We start from the raw sequence: 19,278 nt of genomic DNA on the forward strand, positions 1-19,278 counted from the left end.
GGTGTACTGTCCGTGTTGTTGATGAAAATGAGGAGGAAGAAGAAGATGAAGTCCCTCTGATTCGGAAGAACAGTCGGCGCTACATTGCCAGTGGGGAAAGTAGTGGAGTGCCTTCTCCTGCTTTGTCTGCCCTCGTTGGTCTGCAAGAATTATCTCTGGCGGACTTTGATCAAACTCTTGAAGACATGGTTCCAGAAGATCTGTTATCAGAACCGGCAGATGGTGGCGCGATGGATGTTTGTGTTGATGTGCTCGACGCTGGGTTGGGGTCATCCCGGGCAGCGTCCCGCGCCTCATCGACCTTGGAGCGCGGTCTTGAGGGTCAGGAAGCTGACTTGGATTGTCTTGCTCCCATGGAAGTGACTGAGGGACCTTCAGCCTTAGAAGTGGCTGCCGCAGAGAACTCAGCCCTCAAGGATGGTGTTGGCGCTCACCCAGCCCCCGAGGGTGTTGCCGGGGATGATTCGGCTCAGGTGGGTAGCGCAAGCTGCGACCCAGCCCCCGAGGGTGTTGCCGGGACGATCCGGCTCGAATGGGTAGCGCAAACTATGACCCAGCCCCCGAGGGTGTCCGAGCGGGGTCTCCCTCTAGTACTTCCATGGATGTTCACGTAGGGTCTCCTCCACATTCTGGTTGCATGGTGGTAGCCCAAGCCTTTGGTCAAGGAGCCGCTTTAGAGGCTAGCGTTCCTAACGACAAAGTTTTGGGCTCTGTTGATGACACTGAATTGGTCCCTGCTGGTTCATTACAAGTTGCTCCAGGTGGTGATCCTTCGCCGAGCCATCAATTGATTTCTCACGATTTGGGGGTCCCCTCATTCTTCTCCAACCTCTAGGTACTATGGTCTATTCTAGTCTGACTTTTACACCGGATGAATTGCTGTCATTATACTCATCTGTTCTCAATATCAGGCATTGGTGGACGGGATGGCTAGTCAGCTGAAGTTGCAGGGTGCTTCTATTCCAGAAAGAGCTTCGTCTCTAGCACGTTGGAATCTGGTGCTGCTTCAACAGCGTGTTTCTGACTTAGAGGTGGCGAATGCTGGTTAGTGCTTTTCTGCTTCCTTTCGTCTACCTTATTAAACTGCTTCTTAATTTAACCCTTTTGCTTAACTGTTTCTCGCTAGATATGGCTCGGCAGTTTTCTGTTCTTGAAGAGAAACATTCTCAGAGTCAAGCTGAACTGGTTCGGCGGTGCTCTGATTTTGAGGAAAAGTATTCCCAAAGCCAGACTGAGCTGGCCCAGGTTTCTACTGCTCTGAATGATGCTAACATGCTGAACTCTACTCTTTGTGCTCAGCTTGATTCTGAAAAGGTGACTTATGAATTTGTGCTGTGTTTTGTCGTGTTCTTATTGCTTGCTTGATGTTTGAAGAAGCTGATTCTTGTTTGTAGGAAGAAAAACGTGCCCTGGTTACTTCTCGTGATAATCTTGACAAGCTATATCGTGACTCTAGCAACTCGTTGACCATCTTGGAGAGGAGTCATCGCTTCACCATGGAGGAGTTAGACAATCATCGTTGTAAGCTGTAGGAATCCACGGACGACGTGATCCATCTCAGGCAGTTGATATCAGCTAAGGATGCTGCCATCAAGGAACTGCGTGCTTCCAAGAAGTCCATTGCCCAGGAGCTAGAGACTGCTCGGTTGGCTATCAAGGTTGCTGAAGAAACTTCCGGTACTCTGAGGGCCCAGCGTGACAGAGCCATGGATAAAGCCATTCGCGCAGGGCGGATCTTGATGAGGAGGCCTGGTGTGATTGTTCCTGACGACATAAGGGCTGATGTAAACGCTGCTCCCGATTCCTCAAGTCACCCTTCTTCGTCGGTCGCTCCTGAGAAGAATGTTGCAAAATAGAAAAGCATTACGTGCTTTGAGCGCGCGGTTATCGTGCTCGGACATTTCGTTAGAGGACACCTGCTTGATATTTGAATGCTACTGTTATTCTCCTATTGTTTAGGATTCGACAGTATCACATTTTGCAGAAGTAAAATGCCATGTAATGACTTCGAAATTTCTTCATGGGACATAGAGGTCGCCCCTAGATGAGTAACTGTGTGCGCGCCGAGTGTGCTGCGCCAGTTTAAGTTAGTATTAACTCAGACCGACTGTGGCCGCCCCGAGTTAAGCAAGTGCGAGTATGTGGCGCCGTCTTAGGTCGTTGGCGACTTAAGCCGATCGCTCCGTTAGCAGGGCATAGTGGTCGCCCCGAGTTAAGTAGGCGCGAGCATGTTGCGCCGTCTTAAGTCGTTGCCGACTTAAGCCGATTGCTCCGTTAGCAGGGCATAGTGGTCACCCCGAGTTAAGTAAGCGCGAGCATGTTGCACCGTCTTAAGTCGTTGCCGACTTAAGCCGATTGCTCCGTTAGCGGGGCATAGTGGTCGCCCCGAGTTAAGTAAGCGCGAGCATGTTGCACCGTCTTAAGTCGTTACCGACTTAAGTCGATTGCTCCATTAGCAGGGCATAGTGGTCACCCCGAGTTAAGTAAGCGCGAGCATGTTGCACTGTCTTAAGTCGTTGCCGACTTAAGCCGATTGCTCCGTTAGCGGGGCATAGTGGTCACCCTGAGTTAAGTAAGCGCGAGCATGTTGCACCGTCTTAAGTCGTTGCCGACTTAAGCCGATTGCTCCGTTAGCGGGGCATAGTGGTCGCCCCGAGTTAAGTAAGAATGCAGGTCGATCATGAACAAACTGAGTATTCTTGAAGCCTTTTTATTGATGATATATTTCCCAGTTTACAGAGTACATCGTTGTCCCGATAGCTTTTGAAATACAGCTAGGGGTAAAACTTCATGAGGTGTTCTATATTCCATGAGTTCCCAATTTCCGTGCCATCCATCTGAGTGAGACGATATGATCCTGGCCGAGTGACTTCTGCTACTATGAATGGTCCTTTCCATAGGGGTGACAACTTGTGTCGTCCCTCCCCCGTTAGAATTCGACGGAGGACGAGATCTCCTACTGCAAAGGATCGACGTCGCATGGCCTTGTCGTGATAGCGTCTCAGAGTTTGCTGGTACCGTGCTGATTGAATTACCATGTTCAGTCGTTCTTCTTCGAGTACATCAACATCCTCTAGCCTAGTAGCCTCGGCTTCTGTTATGCTTTCAAAGACCAACCTTGGCGCCCCAAACTTGATATCAGCGAGGAGTACTGCCTCTGACCCATAGACCATGAAGAAAGGAGTATTTCCATGCAGAGCTCGACTAGGTTGAGTTCTTAGGCTCCAAACGACGTAGGGCAACTCCCTTATCCACTTTCCTGCGAACTTTTCATTTTTATCGAAGACCTTTTTCCTGAGTGCCTCTAATATCATCCCGTTAGCTCGTTCAACTTGCTCGTTGGCTCTTGGGTGTGCCACCGAAGCATATTTGATCTGAATGCTCTTTTGCTCGCAGAAATCGAAGAACTCTGAACTTGTGAAGTTGGATCCTAGGTCAGTTATGATACTATTCGGTATTCCGAATCTGAATATTATGTCTTGTATAAATTCCACGGCCTTAGCTGAGGTTAAAGAAGCAATGGGTTTGAACTCTATCCATTTAGTGAATTTGTCGATTGCTACCAGTATATGAGTGTATCCTCCTTGAGCTTTCTTGAAAGGTCCAATCATATCCAGTCCCCAGCATGCGAATGGCCAAGTTACTGGTATGGTCTGCAGTTGCTGTGCTGGTAGATGTTGTTGCTTTGACAAGTACTGGCAAGCTTCGCACCTCTGAACTAACTCGGCTGCATCTCTTTTCGCTGTTGGCCAATAGAATCCCGACCTGAAGACCTTCCCGACTAGTGTCTTGGATGCTGCGTGTATTCCACATTGCCCAGCATGGACCTCATCTAGAAGTTGCTTCCCAGTACATGAGAGAATGCATTTCATTAGGACGCCCGAAGCACCCCTTCTGTATAGTGTTTCCCCAATGAGTGTGTAGTGAGCTAACTGTCTAGCGATGCGCTCGGCTGCATTTTTGTCGTCTGGTTCCTCTTCATTCTTTATATATCTGATGATCGGCCTCCTCCAGTCATCAAAATCTGACTCTGGTTGGTTCATGGTATTACATTCTTCTGCCTGGTCCAATGTGATGCTTGGGTGTGGTATTTCTTGTACGAAGACTCCAGGTGGGACCTGAGTTCGACTGGATCCTAGCTTGGACAATACATCAGCTGTCGTGTTTCGATCTCTCTCCACATGGTGAAATTCCAGACCTTCAAATTTATCTTCTAGCTTCCGGACGGCGGTGCAGTATTTTCCCATTGAATCGCTCGAACAGTCCCATTCTTTGTTTATCTGGCTTATGACTACCAGAGAATCTCCGTATACCATCAGTCTCTTGATGCCTAGTGATATAGCGATGTTCAGTCCATGAATCAGAGCTTCATATTCGGCTGCATTGTTAGAGGCTGGAAATAACAACTGGAGGGCATATCTGAGGTGCTCGCCTCCAGGTGCGGTAAAGAGGATCCCCGCGCCTGCTCCCTGCAGTTTTAACGAGCCATTGAAATACATTCGCCATACTTCTGTGGTTTCTGGGTTATCTGGTACTTGTTGTTCAGTCCATTCTGATACGAAATCAACCAATGCTTGAGTTTTGATGGCAGTGCGAGGTCGAAATTCAATGTCATGAGATCCCAGCTCGTAGGCCCACTTGGCTATTCTGCCAATGGCTTCCTTGTTATGAAGAATATCCCCTATCGGAAAACCAGTGACTACTATGACTTTGTGGTCGTCAAAGTAGTGACGTAGTTTGCGTGCAGTTAGAAGTACTGCATATAATAGCTTCTTAACTTGAGGATACTTTTTCTTCGAGGGACCCAGAACTTCACTGATGAAATAAACAGGATGTTGCACTGGGTAGGCATGTCCCTCTTCTGCTCGCTCGACTACCAACGCGGTGCTCACCACGTGAGTCGTGCAAGAGATATGCAGCAGCAAATCTTCAGCCGGTTGAGTTGACGTGGCTCGTCGTGGCGGCTTCAGTACTGGTGGTGTCGTCAAGAATTTTTTCAATGCGTCTAGGGCTTCCTGTGCTTCTGAAGTCCATTGAAACTTATCCACCTTCTTGAGTAGCTTATAAAATGGTAAGCCTTTTTCTCCCAGTCTGGATATGAATCTGCTCAGGGCTGCCATAACATCCGGTAAGTCTCTGAACTTTCTTTTGTGATCGCGGTGCCTCCATTTTCATGATAGCTTCAATCTTATCTGGATTAGCTTCAATTCCCCGGTGGCTGACAATAAACCCGAGTAGCTTTCCTGCTGGTACTCCGAAGACACATTTTTCGGGATTAAGCTTCCATCGATATCGCCGTAGACTGTTGAAAACCAGCTGTAAATCTTCGATGAAATTTTCCGAGTTTTCCGTTTTGATTACCATATCATCTACATAGGCTTCCACACGCTTGCCCCAGTGATCGGCTAAGCATGTTTGAATGGCTCTCTGATAAGTCGCTTTTGAGGCCGAACGACATGGAGGTATAGCAGAAAGCACTGAATGGAGTTATGAACGCTGTTTTTTCCTCGTCTTCTTTTGCCAAGCTAATCTGATGATACCCGGAGTAGCAATCCAAAAAAGACAGCACAGAACATCCAGCGGTAGAATCTACCATCTGATCTATCCTAGGAAGCCCGAAGGGATCCTTTAGACAGTGTTTGTTGAGATCCGTATAGTCGACGCACATGCACCAATCCACTTTATTCTTTTTGAGTACAAGAACAGGGTTGGCTAACCACTCAGGATGTAACACCTCTCTAATAAATCCAGCCGTGACTAAGCGGGCCAGCTCAGCGCGAATGGCCTCTCTCTTGTCGGGCGTGAAACGACGTAATTTTTGCCGAATCGGCCTCGCCTGGGGATAAACTTTCAATTTGTGCTCGGCCAGTTCTCTCGGGACTCCCGGCATATCCGCAGGTTGCCATGCAAATACGTCTCGGTTATCTTGCAGGAACTGGACGAGCGCGCCTTCCTATTTGTCATCCAGGCTGGAGCTGATGATGGCAGTCTTGCGTTCATCAGCGAACCCCAGGTTGATCCTTTTGGTTTCTTCGGTCGACCGCATAGAGGTCGCGGCTTGTGCTTCATTTGCGGGTACTGTGAGATCTTCCTCAGGCTTAGAGTTTGCATGTACAGAAGAAGTCGCCGACGGTTTGGTGGTGAGAGCCGCCTGGATGGCCACTCGGAAACATTCTGCGACGCCTTGGAAGTCAGCGCGCATAGTTATGATTCCTTGCGGCCCTGGCATCTTCAATATCATGTATGTGTAATGCGGAATGGCCATGAATTTTGCCAATCCTGGCCTCCCGATGATGGCGTTGTACCCGCAGTCGAAGTTCGCCACTTCGAACCTCAGGAACTCGGTTCTGTAGTTCTCCGGAGTTCCGAAGGTGACTGGCATGTAGATGTGGCCCAGCGGGTATTCTCCTTCAGTCGGCACGATGCCAAAGAAAGGAGTATCTGACTCGTGGAGCTCTTTGAGGTGAACTCCCAAGCCTTGGAGTGTCCGGGGGAAGGTGACGTTGATGCTGCTCCCCCCGTCCACTAATACCTTCTTCACCCTGCTCTCTCGGATCACCGGATCGATGAGGAGCGGGTATTTGCCCGGGTGGTCGAAGTTGAGCCATTGATCTGCCCGAGTGAAGGTGATCGGGTGCTCCGACCATCGGTACGGAGCGGGAGGACCGGTTGTCGCCACCAGTATTTGGCGATCGTTGAGCTTTTGCTGTCTTCTGTTCTCTTGCGATCCGTGTCCGCCGAAGATGACGTTGACCTCTCTGTCGACGCGCGGGAAGGCTCCACCTCCTCCCTCCTCCTGTTGCTGAGGTTGTTGCGGTTCTCCTGGTCCTCCCTGCGGCAGAGGAGGAGGTAGAGGTTGGAAGGGTCGGCCGTGTCCGACGGAGTGCTTGAAGTCTCTGCAATTCCGAAGGGTGTGGCGCATGTCCTTGTGGTACAGGCACTGGGCGTTGAGGATGTCGTCTAGCGTGCGTTCGCCTCCACGAGGTCCTCCCCGGGCGCGAGAGGCAGGTGGTCCAGCAGCGTGCACTTCTTCGTGGGGCCTCTTCTCCCAGCGTTTGTCGGGTTGCTGGTTCGTATCGCGTCGTGGTGCTACTGGTGCAGGCTTCGCTCCTCCGATGAGGTCCTGAGCTCGCTCGTCGGCGGTGATGTAGAGGTCGGCTTCCCGGAACAGTTGCTCGGAGGTAGTCGGCGCCTTCTGTAATATGGCTCGGACAAAAGCCGAGTCGTTGGATCCTCTGTAGAAGTCCTCGATCACGGCCGCCTCCGTGACCTCGGGGATACGATTTCTCATGGTCTAGAACCTTTTGAGGTATGACCGAAGAGTTTCGTCCCCTCGGCGCTTGATGGATTTGAGGTCCCATGGTTGCGCTGGTTTGTTGGAGAGGGACTGAAAGTTGGTGGTGAAGCGTCGACTGAAGTCGCTCCAGTCGTCGATGCAGTGTCGGGGTAGATGTCGCAGCCATTGCAGCGCGTCTTGCCCGAGAACGATGGGTAAGTATGCGGTCATCACGTCCTCGGATGCCCCGGCAGCTCGAGCAGCCGTGGTGTAGACGGCCAGCCAGCCTCCTGGATCCTGCTTAGGTTCATATTTGTCGACATTGGATACCTTGAAGTTAGGGGGCCATTGAATGGCCCTAAGGCGTGGAGTAAGTGCAGACACTCCACACGTTTCTTCTTGTCATCGGGGATGATGTCTGTCCCGGGGAGGGGAGTAGTTGTTGTGATTCCTCGACCGTCCCCGGGTGGTACCGCCAGTCGAGGCCGTTGCCGACTCGGTTCTGGCGGCCTGACTCCGAGCTGGGATGTCGTGGTCCCTGTCGTACTCTTCCCGGTGGCGGATCTCGTTTTCATGTCGTCGTTCACGTGAAGCGTTGATGGAGCTTCGCGCGTCTCGGCGGCTGTTGATGGTGTGTTGTAGGTCGTTCGGCAGGTGAGCGAGAGGTAGAAGATGGTTGGCTGCTTGAGTGAACAGTCGTCGATAGCCCTCGGCGTCGGGAGTCCGAGGGAGCCCATCAACTATCCGAGCCAGTACCCCTCCAACTTCACTTGGCGTGTTCATGGCTCGGGCGAAGTTGGGGTTCAGGTTGCGCCCGAAGAGTGGATTTTCCCGACGCTGCCTTGCCTCCTGCTCGGCTTGTTCCTGAGCCCGTCGGCGAGCACGCCGTCGGGAATTCCTTCGTTCTCTGAAGACACGTTCTTTCAGAGTTTCTCCTATCTCTGAGACCTCGTCTCGCGAGACAGGTTGCTCCGAGTCCCGCTCTTCGGCCTCGTGATGTCGCCGGATATTTCAGCGCCGGTTCCTCCGTCGGCGGGATTCCTGCTGAGGAGGTTCCTCTCCGGGTGCGGTCGGCTCGTCGTCGGAGATGAGGGGCGACTCCACTCTCCCGATGAAGAGGACGTCGGGGTAGAATGGTGCGGCTGTTGTGGCGATCTTCTTTCCGTTCTCCTTTGAGGGCGGAGGCACGGAAAGAACAACTTGCTTCCTCCCGGTTTTATTTGTTTCTATCTTCCTTGCGATTTGTGTCCATTCTTTCGTCTGGGAGGTAGACAGTGGAGTTCTCCGGGTCAGCGGGCCCTCGGCCCCTGGCTTGCTGAAGGCGATCTTTTTTCGGAGCGCTGGAGGTTGCGCTTTTCCCTGCCTTACTCCGACATTTTCGGAGGTTGTTGGAGGAGACTTCTTCCTCGGTGGATCTGCGATGCGATGTAGAGTTCCTTCTTCATCTGCTACGGATGAGATAGTTCTGAAGCAGAACACGGATCCGGGGCGGAGGGTGATCTTGCGCTGGAAGGTGACGGCCATTGAGCTAGCTTAGATCGGTGACACACCCCCTACCTGGCGCGCCAGTTGTCGGTGTTTTGGGTCCGACCGCACACCCGGGGTTGCCCCTCAAGGTGTTTTTAGGAGTAGGACGGTGTTGCTGACTGTAGCTAAATGGTTCGTGTTGAATGCACGAGGAACAATGGACAGTGTTTACAGGTTCGGGCCGCTTTGAAATGCGTAACACCCCACGTCCTGGCGGGAGTGCTTTATGTGGTGGGTTACAAGAGAGTTCTCTGACCCTGAGAACGCAGAGAATTGGGTGGATGGCTAGTAGTGAGTTCGATCGTTCTGAAGGGGTGCCCCCTAGGCTTTATATATTCGACCGTGGGGCAATACATGCAGATATGATAACAATGTGCCCCTAAGAAATAGTGAACTGATTGAGTCTATCTTCCTATAGTGTCGCCGACTCATCCTCGCTTGGTTCCGCTGTACGGGGCTCCAGCGCGGGAAGGTCGGGTCTCTGTTGTGATTACTCGCTTGAAATCGTTGGGCCGTCTGGGCTCGCACCGATCCGGCCTCGTGTCGATCTGCTTCATTAGTCATTCCTCCTCAGGCCCACGAAGGGATGACCTTACGATTTATTGGGCCCTTGGGCCTTTCGTGAGGTCTTTTATCCTTCTAGTGGACTCGGGGGATATCTGTCCCCCCACAATGTGTGTCCTAAGGAATCCGAGGAGCCCACACAAGCACAAGATCAACCATCATCTTCCAGGCAAGCATCTCCACCAACTCAAGATGAGAATCAGACTCAAGAAGAAGAGGAAGAGGATGAAGATCAAGACAATGAGCCACATCATGAGGAGGACATTGATCAAGGAGGAGATGAAGATGATCAAGACAAGGAAGATGATTCAACGGCTAGGAAGTGGTTGGGGGCTATAAATACCCCCAACCACCTCATTCAAAGCCATCCAAGCCTTCTGAAATATTCATTCATTACAAGAGCAAAGACCACCACACCCAAGAGTCCACCAAGCAATTCAAAGAGATCACCCTGTCAACTCCATTCTTGGTGATATTCACAAGGGGGTAACCACTAGATCTTGAGTTGCACATTTTTGTGAGCATTACTCTTTTGTGTCTTCTATTGAGCCATACAGGATAGAGAATGCACTAAGAGATCCAGATTGGGTGATGTCTATGCAAGAGGAGCTCAACAACTTCACCAGAAATGGGGTATGGTATTTAGTTCCACGTCCTAATCAAAATGTTGTAGGTACCAAGTGGGTATTCCGCAATAAGCAAGATGAGCATGGTGTGGTGACAAGGAACAAAGCCCGACTTGTGGCAAAGGGTTATTCACAAGTCGAAGGTTTGGATTTCGATGAAACCTATGCACCCGTAGCTAGGCTTGAGTCAATTCGTATATTACTTGCCTATGCTACTTACCATGGATTTAAGCTCTATCAAATGGACTTGAAAAGAGCCTTCCTCAATAGACCTATCAAGGAAGAGGTCTATGTTGAGCAAACTCCTGGCTTTGAAGACAGTGAATATCGTAACCATGTGTATAAGCTCTCAAAGGCGCTTTATGGGCTCAAGCAAGCCCCAAGAGTATGGTATGAATGCCTAAGAGACTTCCTTATCACTAATGGCTTCAAGGTCGGAAAGGTTGATCCTACTCTCTTCACTAAAACTGTTGCAAAACACTTGTTTATATGCCAAATTTATGTTGATGATATTATATTTGGGTCTACTAACAAGTCAACTTGTGAAGAGTTTAGTAGGGTCATGATACAGAAATTCGAGATGTCTATGACGGGGGAGTTGAAGTATTTCCTCGGATTCCAAATCAAGCAACTCCAAGAGGGCACCTTCATCAGCCAAACTAAGTACATTAAAGACATACTTAAGAAGTTTGGAATGAAGAATGACAAACCCATCAAGACACCCATGGGAACAAATGGGCATCTCGACCTCGACATGGGAGGTAAATCCGTAGATCAAAAGGTATACCGGTCGATGATAGGATCTTTACTCTACTTATGTGCATCTCGACCGGATATTATGTTTTTCGTATGCATGTGTGCAAGGTTCTAGGCAAATCCTAAGGAAGTTCACCTTAGGGTCGTGAAAAGAATCATGAGATATTTAGTTTACACTCCTAAGTTTGGGCTTTGGTACCCCCAAGGGATCTACCTTTGATTTAATTGGGTATTCCGATGCCAATTATGCCAGATGTAAAATTGATAGAAAGAGCACATCAGGGACTTGCCACTTTCTGGGAAGATCCTTGGTGTCATGGGCTTCCAAGAAACAAAACTCTGTAGCTTTTTCCACCGCCGAAGCCGAGTATATTACTGCAGGACATTGTTGTGCACAATTACTTTAGATGAGGCAAACCCTTAGGGACTATGGCTACAAATTGAGCAAAGTCCCTCTCCTATGTGATAATGAGAGTGCAATTCGCATGGCGGATAATCCCGTTGAACAAAGTCGCACTAAGCACATAGACATTCGGTATCACTTCCTGAGAGATCACCAACAAAAGGGGATATCGAAATTGCTTATGTGAGCACCCACAACCAATTAGCCGATATCTTTACCAAGCCACTAGATGAGAAAACTTTTAGCAAACTTTGAAATTAGCTAAATACACTTGATTCTCAAAACTTTGATTGAAACATTGCACATAGCTAATTTATATACCTTTGATCATGTCTCTTTCATTTGGTACAAATGCATATTTCTTATTCTTCTTGTGCCAAGGCTAAGACTAATGTGCTTTCAAGTGTATTTCTATCCTTAGTCTTAGATTGAAAGGGAAATGGAGTATACGGCAAAGACAAGGCTTCCACTCCAACTCTGACAGTATCATCTGCCCTTTGTCGTTACTCATGTAACTCTCATTGGTATGACCCTTCATTCATATTTATTTTACCATTTGGGAGAAAATGTCAAAAGGGCTCTCAAGTTCTTCGTTTTTGGCGATTAATGCCAAAGGGGGAGAAAGTATTAAGCCCAAAGCAAAAGGACCGCACCACCAATTTCAAAAATTTCACAAACGTTTATTTCAATTGGTATTTAAAGCTAATTTTCAATTGATATCTTATTTCAAATAACAAGTTAGAATGAAGAACTTCAATTGGCATAAAATTATTTGGTATCCATTTCGCAAAGGGAAAATTATTTCAAAAACCCTCTTGAAAGAAAAGGGGAGAATCATTTCAGGGGGAGCTTTCATTTAGTCAAAGGAAAGACATTTGAAATAGGGGGAGAAATTTCAAATCTTAAAAATGCTTCTTGCAATCTTATTCCTATACCTTTTACTAATTGCAAAAGATTTTGAAAGGATTTTTCCAAAAGATTTGCAAAAACAAATAAGTGGTGCAAATGTGGTCCAAAATGTTAAATAAAAAGAAAGCAATCCATTCATATGCATAAAGTCGTTCGTTGGTTTAACTCCAAAGTAACCTATGCATATCTATCTCAATTGCAAACTAGTTACATTTCTTCACTTCATATTTGCTTTGGTTTGTGTTGGCATCAATCACCAAAAAGGGGGAGATTGAAAGGGAAATAGGGTTAACCATTTCATATAATCGATTTTGGTGGTTGACGTACAACACAAACCACATGGACTAACTAGTTTGTCTAGATGTCATTTATCTCAGGTGCATAAGGTTCAACACAAACCAAGAAAGAAATTCAGTTAGGGACTCAATCAAAAACTGGAGCAAGACTTGAGTGTGCTGAAATTTGGCACACCGGACAGTGTCCGGTGCACTAGGCCCGTACAAGCCCAAACCAGCCACTCTCAGGAATTCAGAGGCACGCTCTGCTATAATTCACCGGACTGTCCGGTGTACCACTGGACTGTCCGGTGAGCCAGCAGAGCAACGGCTCCCTGCGCGGCAACGATCGTCTGACACAATGAAAAGTGATGAATAGTGCCACGATAGAAGTCAGAGGTCACCGGACTGTCCGGTACAGTAAGACGACAAGGCGCTCCAACAGTCAACTGCTCCAGACCCTAACGGACGTGCTAACGTGGCGCGCACCGGACTGTCTGGTGCGCCCATCGCCAGCAGACTTCACCAACGGCTAGGAAGTGGTTGGGGGCTATAAATACCCCCCAACCACCTCATTCAAAGCCATCCAAGCCTTTTGAAATATTCATTCATTACAAGAGCAAAGTCCAACACTCCAAGACACAATCAAAGCAATCAATCCATTCCAAGTTCCCAAAATCAACTCTAGTACTTAAGGGCTTGTGAGAGGATCACTTGTGTTCTTTTGTTGTTCTTGTCGCTTGGATTGCCTTCTTCCTTTCTCATTCTATTTATCAAGTGCTTTGTAAAGCTTAGCAAGAGACACCAAGTGTGTGGTGGTCCTTGTGGGGTCTTAGTGACCCGTGTGATTAAGGGAAGGCTCACTCGGTCTAAGTGACCGTTTGAGAGAGAGGAAAGGGTTGAAATAGACCCGGTCTTTGTGGCCTCCTCAACGGGGACTAGGTTCTTTGGAACCGAACCTCGATAAAACAAATCGCCGTGTTTACTCACTTTTATTCTCGCTTGATTTGTTTACCCTCTTTCCTCTCTCTAACATTTCCTTGCTAGTATTGATTTGAGTTTGCTCACATACGTCATTCGCATCCTTTGAGCAACTCTTAGCAAGAGAAACAATCTTTTGGACTCGGACTTAATTCTAACGCTAACCCCCAGTCTTAGTGTGTGTTTTAGTTTATAAATTTTAGGTTTTGCCTATTCACCCCCCTCTAGGCGACTTTCACTCTTCTAGAATTTATCTAGACTCAAATCAATAAATCAATCCAACATGAAAAAAAACATGTGTAATGATACGCTACACCAACAGACTCACAGATAATCACCAGTTCACCACATCAGTTCAGTAGATGTATTTGAACACGTCACCATGGGATCTACCAAGAACAAAGAATGGGACATGTAGCAGTCAGAGTCAGGTGGCCACAAAAGTACAGAACTTGCCACCATGGGATCTAAGAAGAATGGAGAAGAACGAGAGGAGTTTGAGTCTTTGAGAAGCAAGAAGGGTAGGGTAGACGTTAGATCACGACCACAAACCTTGTGACGGCGGATGGGCTTACAATAGAACACGACCATAGGCCTCATGGCCACGGACGAACTAACAACCACAGATCAGCGGAAGCTGGCGGTGCGCATACATGAGCATGAGACACTGAGGCTTCTGTTGTGGGCTTTGGGTGCCCTACAGTATCACGCACAAGAATATTTATTTATTTAATTAAATTCACATAAATTTATGGTATGTCCTTGATACGTATCCGGAAAGTATTCGTATCTGATACGGTATCTGACACCAATACATGAATTTTGTAAAGTATCCACGCATCATAGGTGAAAGGGAAATGTGCACTTGGGCCATTTCTAAGTATTTTGGTGATTAAGTGTCCAACACAAATGGTTATGTGTTAAACTATGCCAAATGTTGGACAGAGTGCAAATCAATATAAAGGTATGATTCTAGACTTAATACATTGGTTTTTGTGTACTAACATATTTGTCTAAGTGCTAGAATCAGAGAAAAGACAAATGGAAAATACTTGGCTCGAGCAGCCAAGGCTCTGCTCAGTCTAGGTGCACCGGACTGTCCGGTGGTGCACCGGACAGTGTCCGATGCGCCAGGCTGGCGCTGGTCAACTGGCCGCTCTCGGGAACTCGACGGCGGCGTACGGCTATAAATCACCGGACTGTCTGGTGGTGCACTGGACTGTCCGGTGAGCCAACGGTCGGCCGAGCCAACGGTCGGCCACGCAATCCGCGCGTGACGCGTGGCCGAGCCAATGGTATGATGGGGGCACCGGACTGTCAGGTGTGCACCGGACAGTGTCCGGTACGCCAACAGCTCCAAATCGTCAACGGTCGGCTGCGCTAGAATAGGAAAGAAATCTGCACCGGACAATGTCCGGTGGTGCACCGGACTGTCCGGTGCACCAGTCGACAGAAGGCAAGAATTGCCTTCCTGGATTGCTCTCAACGGCTCCTAGCTGCCTTGGGGCTATAAAAGGGACCCCTAGGCGCATGAAGAAGAAACCAAGCATTCTTTGATCATCTCTTAGCACCAAGACATCTCTCTAGCGCATTTGATTCGTTGTGATAGCAATTTGAGCTCCTCTTGAGTTGAGAACTCCGTGTGTGATCTTAGAGCTCAAGTTGTGACTTGTATGCGTGTTTGTGCTCGTGTTTTGAGTAGGGGTGAAAACGGTCGAAAACGATCGGTAAACATTAAAACCATTTTCGTTTTCATATTTTTCCTCGGAAACGATATCGAAAATGGTAACTCCGGAAACGAAAATGACATCGGTAATTCGGAAACATCGGAAACGAAAGTTCGGTACGAAAATTACACCAGTTACGATCGGAATCTAAAATTCGATCGGTAAAAACTTTAACATGTACCCTCAATTGACTTCAAAAAATCACGCAAGTCATACATTCATATAAAATTAGTAGTAATATATAAGGTAGGAGGTCACAATAAATATATATGGTAAGAAGTATAAAATAATAAAATCATTATTATGCATTTAAATAAAGTAGAATCAAGATATGTATAATGATATGACACTGACATTCTATTTGTACCCCTACTACTTGACATAGTCAATATAGGTAGTGTCCTCTTAGTCCTTCTTAAGTTCTCATGCAAATTATGGATATATGTATCAAGAGTAATAATAGATAAGAAAATATAAATAAGATTTATAAAAGTTTCAAACGATTCTAAACTATATATCATTAGATAGATCTTGATTTTAGAAAAATAATAAAATTAGTTTCACATTTTTCTAAGCTAAGATGAATTTATTATGAATTTATAAAGGTCAGTTCAGATTTAATATTTTTTCTAAAAAATACTGAATTTATTACCGACGGTAAAATAACGGATAAAAACGGTAATTTCCGGAAACAGTCAGAAAAGGACTAAACTGTTTCCGTTTCCGATTCCGATTTTTTCTACCGATTCCATTTCCGGATTTTCGGTAACCGTTTTCGTTTCCGTTTAGACCTAAATTTCGGTAAAACTTCGAAAACGATTCCCGGTATCCGAAAATTACCGTTTCCGTTTTCATCCCTAGTTTTGAGGCTTGTGTGTGTTGCTCTTCCCACTCTTACATATGTGCTTCTTTGTGATCATCTCATTGTAAGGGCGAGAGGCTCCAAGTTGTGGAGATTCCTTGCAAACGGGAAAGAGTAAAGGAAAAAGAACACCGTGGTATTCAAGTTGATCATTGGATCACTTGAAAGGAGTTGAGTGCAACTCTCGTCCATTGGGACGCCACAACGTGGACTAGGCAAGTGTTGTACTTGGCCGAACCACGAGATAAATCTATGTGTCTCTTGTTCTCACTATGTCAATTGTGGTTCACAAGAGCTCTCCTTAGCCACTTGATTTCATTGTGCTAACACTTAATCAAGTTTGTGGCTTTAAGTTTCAAGTTTTTACAGGATCACCTATTCACCTCCCTCTAGGTGCTCTCAATTGGTATCAGAACTGTTCTCTTCACAAAAGGGACTAATCGCCCGAAGAGATGGATCCTAAGGGAAAGGGGATGGTGATCGACGACAAGGAGAAGGAATCCTTCATCAATGAGCCAAAAGACGACAAGCCCACTGACTCGGGCTCAAGTCAAAAGAAGAAGGATGGAAAGAAGAAGAGGTGCATCAAGAAGATTGTCTACTACGACAGCGACGAATCTTCCTCTTCTCAAAAGGACGACGAATACGAGGAGAAAAAGAAAACGGTTAACTCAAACTTTTCTTTCGATTATTCTCGTATTCCGCATAATTCCAATGCTCATTTGCTCTCCATTCCACTTGGTAAACCTCCACACTTTGATGGAGAGGACTACGGATTTTGGAGTCACAAAATGCGTAGCCACTTGTTTTCTCTTCATCCAAGTATATGAGAGATAGTAGAAAATGGGATGTGATTTGATAGTTCGGATAACTCCATGTTTATCAATGAACAAATCCATAAAAATGCACAAGCTACTACTGTTCTTTTAGCATCCTTGTGCAGGGAAGAGTACAATAAGGTGAGCGGCTTGGACAACGCCAAGCAGATTTGGGACACCCTCAAGATCTCGCATGAGGGGAACGACGTCACCATGCTCACCAAGATGGAGTTGGTGGAAGGCAAACTAGGAAGGTTCGCAATGATTAGGGGAGAGGAGCCAACTCAAATGTACAATAGGCTCAAGACCCTGGTCAACAAGATAAGAAGCTATGAAAGCACGAGATGGACGGACCACGACGTCGTCCGACTTATGCTAAGGTCCTTCACTGTCCTTGATCCTCATCTTGTAAACTCTATTCGTGAGAATCCTAGGTACATCAAGATGACGCCCGAGGAAATACTCGGAAAGTTTGTAAGCGGGCGAATGATGATCAAGGAGGCGAGATACGTTGATGAGGCGTTGAATGGCCTAATCTACGAGCCTCAAACCGTTGCTCTCAAAGCAACAAGTAGCAGGGAGACGCTACCTAGCAAGATGGCGCAAGTTGAGGCGGCCAGGCTAAATGAAGATGAAATGGCCCTCATCATCAAGCGCTTCAAGACGGCGCTCAAAGGTCGCAAGGAGCACCCCAATAAGAGCAAGACGAAGGGGAAGCGCTCCTGCTTCAAGTGTGGTAAGGTTGGTCACTTTATTGCTAACTGTCCTGATAATGATAGTGACCGGGATCAAGAAAATAAGAGGGAAAAGAAGAAGACTTACAAGAAAACGAAAGGCGAGGCACACCTCGGCAAAGAGTGGGACTCAGATTGCTCTTCATCCGACAATGAAGGACTTGTCGCCTCGGCCTTCAACAAATCATCCCTCTTCCCCAACGAGCATCACACCTGCCTCATGGCAAAGGAAAAGAAGGTATGAACTAGAGATACTATTACGTATGCTTCTTCAAGTGATGATGAATCTAGCGATGATGAAATAGACTATGCTAGTTTATTCAAAGGTTTAGATAGAACTAAAATTGATAAAATCAATGAATTAATTGATGCTTTGAATGACAAGAATAGATTGTTAGAAAAGCAAGAGGATCTTTTGTATGAAGAGCATGATAAATTTGTAGATGTCCAAAAATCTCTTGCTTTAGAAGTTAAAAGGAATGAAATGCTTTCTTGTGAATTATTTACTTGCCATGAGACTATTTCTAGTTTAAAAAGTGTTAATGATGATTTAAATGCTAAGCTAGAAGTAGCAAATAGATCTAGTTCTTGTGTAGAACATGTAGTGATTTGCAATAGGTGTAAGGACTTTAATGTTGATGCATGTGTTGAGCACCTTACTTCTATTGCAAAACTAAATGGTGAAGTGGCTAGTCTTAATGCCCAACTTAAGACTAGCAAAAATGAATTTGATAAACTAAAATTTGCAAGGGATGCCTACACTGTTGGTAGACACCCCTCAATTAAGGATGGACTTGGCTTTAAGAGGGAAGCCAAGAACTTAACAAGTCATAAGGCTCCCATCTCCGCCAAGGAGAAAGGGAAGGCCCCTATGGCTAATAGTATTCAAAAGAATCATGCTTTCATTTATAGTGATAGAAAATTCTCTAGAAATGCTTATAGGAATTGTTCTTATGATTCATATGCTATGCCTGCTTCTAGTTCTTCTATTATGCATGATATGCCTAGGAAAAATGTTATTCATCATATGCCTAGGAGAAATGTTGTTCATGTACCTAGGAAAGCAAGTAATGAACCTTCTACAATTTATCATGCTTGTAATGCTTCCTTTGCAATTTGTAGAAAGGATAAGAAAGTAATTGCTAGGAAATTAGGGGCAAAATGCAAGGGAGATAAAACTTGCATTTGGGTCCCTAAGGCTATTGTCACTAACCTTGTAGGACCCAACAAGAGTTGGGTACCTAAGACCCAAGCCTAAATTTGCCTTGCAGGTTTATGCATCCGGAGGCTCAAGCTGGATTATCGACAGCGGATGCACAAACCACATGATGGGGGAGAAGAAGATGTTCACCTCCTATGTCAAGAACAAGGACTCCCAAGATTCAATCATACTCGGTGATGGGAACCAAGGCAAGGTTAAAGGACTAGGAAAAATAGCAATTTCATCCGAGCATTCCATTTCTAATGTGTTTTTAGTAGAATCGCTCGGATATAACTTGTTGTCCGTTAGTCAATTATGTAATATGGATTATAATTGATTATTCATAAATGTAGATGTGTCTGTCTTTAGAAGGAGTGATGGTTCATTAGCTTTTAAGGGTGTACTAGACGGCAAACTTTATTTAGTTGATTTTGCAAAAGAGGAGGCCGGTCTAGATGCATGCTTAATTGCTAAGACTAGCATGGGCTGGCTGTGGCATCGCCGTCTAGCACGTGTAGGGATGAAGAACCTTCACAAACTTCTAAAGGGAGAACATGTGTTAGGTCTAACAAATGTGACTTTCGAAAAAATAGACCTTTTACAGCTTGTCAAGCAGGTA

Source organism: Zea mays, chromosome 4 (genome assembly GCF_902167145.1).
Source record: "Zea mays cultivar B73 chromosome 4, Zm-B73-REFERENCE-NAM-5.0, whole genome shotgun sequence".
In the NCBI taxonomy this organism is placed as follows: domain Eukaryota; kingdom Viridiplantae; phylum Streptophyta; class Magnoliopsida; order Poales; family Poaceae; genus Zea; species Zea mays.